General features: G+C 34.7%; 1 pseudogene; it reads right to left on the bottom strand.

Annotated features, from left to right (window-relative positions):
- Positions 1-7218: 7218 nt before the first annotated feature.
- On the bottom strand, positions 7219-7771 carry LOC117717331 (thioredoxin domain-containing protein 17 pseudogene; annotated as a pseudogene).
- Positions 7772-8914: the final 1143 nt, after the last annotated feature.

Here is an 8914-nt window from a genome sequence, read left to right on the forward strand (position 1 = left end):
TGCAGAGACTCTAATTGGGTGTACTCATACCTTTTTAAAGCTTGAACTGGTTCTTTTATATATACATTTTGTACTTCAGAGTCTGAATCCAAGTCAGGCAGCTCACAACCATGTGTAACTCTAGCACAGGGGATTTGATACCTCAATTAATCTGAGTTAATTGAAATATTGTACATATACCCAAGTACAGACACACATATACCTTTTAAAAATAAATCTTATAAATGTGAAATTCAAAGTATCTGATGACATAAATGAAATGATACAGAAAATGAATTCATAGTTTTTTTCACCTTTTAAAGGTGTCTAAAAATTTTCTTCAAGTAGCATCTTAAGCATAAAATTCACACATTCATGAGACATAAGATCATAGTCTTCACATTGCATTTGCTTCTCCACATAACCCAGCTAGAGAGCAAAACATATTCCTACAGAAAACAAAAACAAAACCAACCAAACAAAATAACTATCTTCCACATATCAGATCACTCTTTTTAAAAATTTTATTTATTTATTATTTTAATTGGATATTTTATTTATTTACATCTCAAATGATATCCCCTTTCCCAGTTTCCTCTTTGCAAGTCCCCTATCCCATCCCCCCTTATTCTGAATCTGTGAGGATGCTGTACCACCCACCCACTCACTCTTGACTTACCACCCTAGCATTCCTCTACACTGAGGTATCAAGAATTCACAGGACCAAGGGCCTCCCCTCTCACTGATGACAGATAAGGCCCCTTCAGCTCCTTCAGTCCTTTCCCTAACTCCTCCATTGGGGTCCCTGTGCTCAGTCTGATGGTTGGCTGTGAGCATCCACATCACATCACTCTTGTTCAGCTGTTTTCATGACCATAGTTAAATCTTATCTCACACACAGTCCTGTGAAGACTGTCCATCTCAATGAGCTTCCTGGGCAACTATGGCAGCCCAGGATATGAGCCTGCTAAGCCATGTTCTGCCCTCACATTTCCCAGCCAAGTATCTTTTCCTACTCCACGACTTTCCAAAATGATTGAGGTGTTCAGTCACTGAGGTGCACCCCACCACGACCATTATTTTTGCCAGGTCACTTTCCTTTGTCAAAAAGTCTCATCATATATTTCTACTTTCTACACTTTCTATTGATCAATACTGACTATTAGTCCAGAAATAGGGCAGGAGATCCCATGGAGAAAACTGTGTGAAGTGGTATAACAGAACTATTAGTCATTATGTGTTCATTCAGAGGACCAGATTTTACCTCAAATTTGCCAACTATATGGTAGTACATTTATCATTTGTTTGCATCATAGCTTTGTTTATATAATGCACGGTTTTTCAAAAAGCTGATTATTTATAATTGAGTCTATTTCTCCAGTTTTAATTAATATAAAGACTACATGTCTTTACAACAGCCTTGAAGAAATAACTTATTTGAATTTTGACCTACCTCCTCTATTAAGAAAGTTATTATCTGTTTAATCTTAAAGCATGTATTTTTAGCATCATTTTTAACATGAAAATTGTAGTTATATTTTCTCAGTACACAATTTATCAAGGAAAAAAGCACAGTTACAGATCTGTAGAATTATCAATTTTCATGTTTTCTTTTACTATCAAGATTATAAAATAAATATATTATTTCTCCTTTCTCTTTTATCTAGTTTCCTTCTGTTATAAATGTTTTAATTTTATAAATATTTGTCCTTCACAATCAAATTATGAACTTAACTGTAATTTATACATGCTATATCTTTAAAAAAGCATATATGCACATGTATACATATATATATATATATATGTATTATTTATTTATGAGGAGTTATAATGGTATGCTGACTTAGATACACTGTAGATGCTTAAAGAAATGTCCTTCAATCCAATCTGGTGATAACATTGCTTCAGTTTTCTGTGAATGCAACTAGAAATGGAAATATCATGATAATGCCTTTTGACTTTATAAATATCTCAACATAATTCACTATGTGTGATCATATGCTTTATTTTTGTTGGTGTAAGTTCTCCAGAGTCATGACAATGTTCACTGTATCTCATAGTTTGCTTCAGTACCTTAATGTGTGTATATATATATATATATATATATATATATATATAATATATTTAAATGCATACATAGTTACATACAACATGAGATAAAGTATGGTAAGTTTGTGTATCTCCATACAGAAACATACTTTATATAAATATACTGACCATTTAATATTTTTAAAAATAACTTGTCTGCTACATTTCTGTGAGTATTATCACATAGCATAAGTTTATTAATATAATTTATAACTGGAACTCATAGTACTGGTAAATCATGGGTATAAATAGACTTTAGAATAAAAGTATTCCCAGGACAAAATAATTAGTATGATCAAGCTATATATGCCATTCTTGAGATCTAACCAAAATGGAAATACTGACCTCAAGCCTGGATAACTTTATTAGCATTATCTGTAGCATCAAAGCTCAGCAGAACAGCATTCTTTAAATTCATAATCTTACTATGCAAAGTTAAAACAGCTAGAGAGGTGTTAGAACTATGTCAAATACCCTACAAGTGTCTTTAAACTTTTTTCTAAGTATGTCTATCATTGTTGCCCATCATGTTAAAGTTTGTCTCTAACAACATCAATGTGTTGGCAGGCAAAGTACATGACTTGAAACTGAAAATGGGCCCCCAAAGTACATGACTTGAAACTGAAAATGGGCCCCCAGACAGAGATATTAACTTAACAGGCTGGCAAGCCAAATATAGGTCAGATTCTGTACAGACCCTTACCAACCTAAGACAGTAGTGCATTGCTTTTGATAATGTATATCCTATGATGGGTAAGGAAAGTATTTTTGTCAGTACTACCTAAGACAGGCTCAGTCTGATTTATGCAGTTAAAAAGGGAAAGATGTGGAGAGCTTTTGCAGCTGCCTGGCAGGAATCTGACATTGGCCAAGGACAAGGAAATGGACTACAGGCAGGAATCTGACTTTAGGCTAGAACAAAGAAGTAATTTCAGGCAGGAATCTAAATATTAAGCTAGAACAAAGAAGTAGGCTTCAGGCATGAAAATTTCTTTGGGCTGGGACAGGAAAGTGGAAATAGTGATCATGGAGTGATCATGGGACTCTGTTTATTGTCCTGCTTGTTCTTTGACTATTTGCATCTATTGTATTGCTAGTCCCTGTAGGGCCATGAAAGGGGTCTTGGTTTTGATCTAAGAGCTGGCTAGAAAGCCTGGAGACCCAACAGGTGTTCATTGCCTGTAAGGGACAGGAATCTATTCTGCTGTGCTCCCAGAATCCAGGCTCTTAACATGTAGTGTGGAACTCCATTGACCTGCACTGTTCAGTCACTTTCAGGGCAATGTAGCCCCACCCAAAGAGCACAGGTAGAGTTGTGACTATAGGCCTCAGGCCCTAGAGAGATTTACATTCTAATGAGATGCCTGAAGGCCAAAGGGCAGAGGCAATTAAGCATTCTTCCCCAGCCTCTCCCCTCTCTCCCTCCCTATTTAACGCAGGTCATCCCTGAGTTTCACTGGGGTGCACACCCAGATTCAACCATCATCCATCACAGCCACAGTGCCTAACTTCCCACCTGGAGGAACTTTCAGTGTTTCTAGCCACAACTAACCACAAGTCCCTCAACCTAGAACTGACCTTGATACTTACATTTAATTAAAATGGTATAAAAGCAAAAAGGAGGAGGAGGGGTAGGATGGGAGTTGATGAAGGGATGGCTGAAATGTAAATAAATCAAATATCAAATAAAAATAGACTTTGGGGGCTCTGCCTTTTTTGACTATGTGATTATGTTTTTGATATATATATATTGAATTATATCTTCACTGAAATTTTCTTAAAGCAATAAATTTTTTTCAGAGTGATCTCAGCATGTGGTTAATGATAAGAACAGATTCTATGCATTATTTAATACCTGCTTTACCTGTATCTAAAACTACTGGTAAACAGTACTGTTTTCAGTTATTGGGCTCCATTGTTCAGCACCAAAAACAAAATAGGTAAAGATTTTAGGTTTAAAAAGTTCCAGTAACTTTTTCCAATTTTGTCAGTAGTGAAAAATATATTTCAGTGAACAGTTTAAGTGTGTCAAATGATCATATATACTTATTGTAGCAAGTTTGAACCTTATAGTAAATGTTATTATTTCTCCATTTAAATGGTAACTATGACAAGTGACATATTGTGAAGGGCACTCCTCTGCACATAAGAGGGGACTTGCACTAACAGGGGATTATGCATATGAATTCAAAGCAGCTCTGACTATCTGCACAAGATCTGCAAAGCCAATCAACTTTATAACGTGGAGAATAAAAGGGATCCTTAGTCCTCACCCCTAGCTCAAGATCTTTCGGCAGTACATGGTTGTGGGGAGAGGTGAGCCATTTCTTTAGATGGGGTAGTAGGTGGGAGGTGGCCTATGACTCAGTGGATGCCTCTACACCTTTGCCATATGGGCAGCAATCATTGGAATGATGGGAGTTATAAATAATAACAATAACAAACATGGGGACATGAAGTGGGGAAGGTAAGTACATGTGTTGAGGGTCACAAAACAAATTTCTGGAATCGACTGGAGATAAGATACATTGTATGCATGTATATAAATTTAAGGAACAAACTAAAATTATTTTTGAAGAAGAAAAATTATAGAAAAGTTTAAAAATAAACATCAATAAACATTATTAATTTTTGAAAATTTTCTAATTTAAAATAATATTTTGTGTAAGTGGGACATAGTATGGGATGATAGCTATATATAATATTTAATATTTAGACCCAAAACCTACTTAATAGTATTTTCAATGATAATTTGTTTTCATTTTCTACTTATGTTACTCAGGTATATAAAATAATAAAAATTAGAGGTTAATGGCCATATAAAAACCTCACATAGATATATAACCTAAATTAATAAATAAATATAATTTATTTATTTTCCAAAAATGACATTATCACATTAACAGTTAACTGCATTCATATTTCTAGGTGCTTTATGTTCTAGTCCGATTCTATATAAACCTCTTAATAGTTTTAATAGTTTAATTTACAAATGTGTGTTATAATAAATATTATATTTTAGATTAATTAAAGAGTAGTTGCTACTCAACATTGCATTATAGATTAATCAAATAATTTGTTCCTTTGATTATTCTGATTTTGATATGATCAAGTTTGTCATTTAATTTACTTTAATATATGAGAATTGCCATACAAAATTAAAATTAATTTTCAAGGTAATATATTAAAAGAAAATACTTTAAACAGTTATGAAATTCATCATACAAAAAGTAAAGACTCATTTTATTATATCTATATAAATCAAATGTCTCCTCATAAGGTTGATACACGTGCTGAAATTTAAATATGATTCACAACTGTGAAGATATCATTTCTACTTTATACACACTCAGCTCAGAGATCAGTCAGTTTCTGTAGCTATGTTCCAATATGTGAAGTCATGATAATTTATACTAAGTGAAGATATGGTTTCTGCGTAGATTTGCGTGCCCAGACTACCTTTGTACATATTTGCATATTAACAAAAGATGATTTTTAGAGCCTTATTACATAATAAACAATCACAGTTAAGATGTATGCTTCTCTTTTCTCCTCACAAAACTGTAGTAGCTACTGTTATAATCTTATTCCTATGAAATTGACTCAGATGCTGCAGATGCGTGAAGCCTGTCCTTCTGCCATTATTTGTATTATTCAACATATGGTTGCATATAATGATATTATTTTTAGTTTCCACAATCTTTCATAGTATACTAAAATGTAAATTAATGGAAATGCATATAGAGAAAAATCTGAATTTCCTGCATGCTTTACCTTTAAATGCAATATTTTGGCAAACCTCTTTAAAGAAACAGAAAAATCTATAAAAAGTTACACAGACTGAACTATTTGGGATGGGAAGATTACTGTTTTGTGACAGTATCTTGAAAAGGTGGTTAATGCTTGTTGGTTCAATTAGTGAAACCAGAATCAACATTTTTTCAGAGCCTGAGGGTAAATTAAGACAACATTTAGCGCTGCTTCTTATTATCCATGCATAAATTCTCCCTCGAGCATAATTAGTCCTGTCATTGAATGTGTCTCATTCATTAGTAAAGGATGATATTTTTCTTCTTCATAGTTGCTCTTAAAGTAAACTGCCATGATACCTATGCTAAAATTTCTAAGTGGTATTATAGAATTTACTAAAATTATTTTCTGTATTTCAACATTATTTTTTCTTATTTCTGCTAATCTGACCTCACACTAAATAACAACAGTATTGGTGACTAAGTGTCTTTCTCCTCTTGGTGTATTTGTACTTATGTGATTAAAATACCTTGCATGAAACTTAAGCTCATTTAGTGACTGGAATTGATTTTCTGTCTTTTAAGTATTGTGTCATAATAAAGAAATAAAAAGAGTGAGAGAATATGGAGTACAGAATAAAGATGAAAAGGATAAGTCTATTTAAAAAAAAATAAGTTTGTTGAGCAGTCAGTCTGGTTTTGTGCAGGTCATGTTTAGGCAATGTTAGGAGCTTGACAACATTCGCCATTACAAGATGGCGCGGGCATCCTGTGCTCCCACAAGTAAACAACTAACTGCACAAGTGCAAAAGGCAAAAGCGCGTCAAAGTCACTGCCCATCCCCGGGGTTAATATGGGATGATGAGTGAACAGCCAATCAGAAGTGAACACGCCACTCTAGGGTATATATAGCAGTGCCTTTCCGGGCTTTGGGTCTTTTCTGTTTCTGCTGATACAAGAATAAAGCCTCGCTGTAGTAACCACCCAAACACTGCCTCACGTGTCTCTTTCGTGGGCGAAGGGGACTTGAAAAGGGGCGCGGAACAAGGCAACCATATGGTTGAGATTTATTGGGTACAGGTTTGCTGTCACGTCTGTAGAGCACTATCTTGCACTAAGAATCCTGGTCCTCTAACTTACAATTTATTTTTTTCAAAATTGATTCTTTATTCTTTAGCCACATTGATTTTCATATCATCATTTACTCATGACTGCTTTTAAATAATCCAGGAAATCAAGACACAATTGCAATCATCAAATCTTTTGGGGAAAAGTTCCAGACAGGGCTTCTGTGGTGCCCTGGCTGTTCTGGAACTCGCTGAAGACCAGACTGGTCTCAAACCCAAGGATCAGGAACCCTCTGCTTCCTGAATGCTAGAACCAAAGGCACTTGACACCACTGTCAGGTGGGAGAGGTTATCAAATAATAATCTTCAGAGAAGATCATTTCTACTAGGTTGGTCCAGAGGCACTTAGACTCTAAAAGTTATTGAAATGTTCCGTATTTAAGTAATGTAGGCACTGAATTTAATTTCCTTTTTTTTTTTTCAAGACAGGGTTTCTCTGGATAGCCCTGGCTATCCTGGAACTCACTCTGTAGTGCAGGCTAGCCTCAAACTCAGAAATCCACCTGCCTCTGTGCTCCAAGTGCTGGAATTAAAGGCGTGCGCCACCGCTGCCCAGCAATTTCATTTTTTTCTGAAGTCATTATTTGTGTCTTTCCAGTTTTTCTGACTCTTACTTGGCAGTAGATGAACACAGTCTTTAGTAACATGATTCAGCACCTCTCACACAACTGGTTTAGCTTCTGAACAGTCCAGACACCATCTTTTCTCTTTCTCTTTGGCATCCGTAGAATCACTGAAATAGGTGAAAATGTTTTTGTCCTGGTGCTCCCATACTGCCATAACGAACTCCTTGAAGCCAATCACTCTCATCTCTTTGAAGATGGCCATAAATAGAGTCCAGAGACACGTGTGGGAGGTACCCTAGGGTACTGTCAGCTCATGGCAGGGCCAAAGTAGGGCATTGACTCAGAAGTATTTTAAGTAGTAAATGAATGTAAGAGAAGAGGAAGTGCCAGGGGCCAGCCTCAGAATGCAATGGGTTCCCCAGAGACTATAAGGAGCAAGTGAGTAGAGGGATAAGTCAGACAACAGGACTAGGATGCTCTGTAAGTTCTGAATGACTTGCAATCAGAAATTTTATTTATTCATACAAATTCAAAACCTTTGTGATTTTTGTCCCTTCCTCCAAAATTTTCCCTGATCCTGAAATGTAGTTTTATTGTAGATCTTCCAAGTGGGGCTGGTTACACATATATGTGACTATCATTTTGACCAGGTGTAGATTTCTGTAGGTTCCTCTATCTATTGCAAAAGAACTTCTTTGGTGAACACTGAGTTTTATATATGCACATAAATAATATATGTTTTATTTAATTTTCAAGAATTTTACTATTTGTACAATGGATTTTGGCTTTGTAACATTCTTCTTCTCCAACTGCCCTGGGCCCCTCCCAGCACTATCTTCCCACAAGTTCTCCCATTTTTAGAACATAATATAAAGAATTAATGTCACAATCTACTTTTGCTATAATATCATGTAGTCTGTTATTTTAATTATAAGTAATTAATGTATGTACATTGAGCTTGTCAATAAATACATTTCAGGACAAAAATTATTTTAATGTTTTTTTTTACTAAAAAAAGGAAATCAGTACTAGCACAATGTTCATTATTTGAAAATGAATACATCAAAATGACTTCTAAAAATCATAAAGTAGAAAGTATTAATTGACAGTGCCTATCTAATAGAGGAACTTTCTATGGTTAGGTTATTTTTTGTTTACCAATATTACTGTAATGCTACCTAGACTGATTTTTAGGTGATAAATATATTTTACAAACATAAAATCAGAGTCATATCTACTATGTATTATATTTTCCTCCAAATATCTCTGAAAACTTTTTTCCTGAAATAAATCCAATCACAATTTTAATCACTGCTACATACAAACTCCCCCTGACATTAGCTATTTAATATTCTTAACAAATATTAATCTACTTGACAAGATCTGAAGAGAGAATTTATTTGTA

The sequence above is a fragment of the Arvicanthis niloticus genome, chromosome 11 (genome assembly GCF_011762505.2).
Source record: "Arvicanthis niloticus isolate mArvNil1 chromosome 11, mArvNil1.pat.X, whole genome shotgun sequence".
In the NCBI taxonomy this organism is placed as follows: domain Eukaryota; kingdom Metazoa; phylum Chordata; class Mammalia; order Rodentia; family Muridae; genus Arvicanthis; species Arvicanthis niloticus.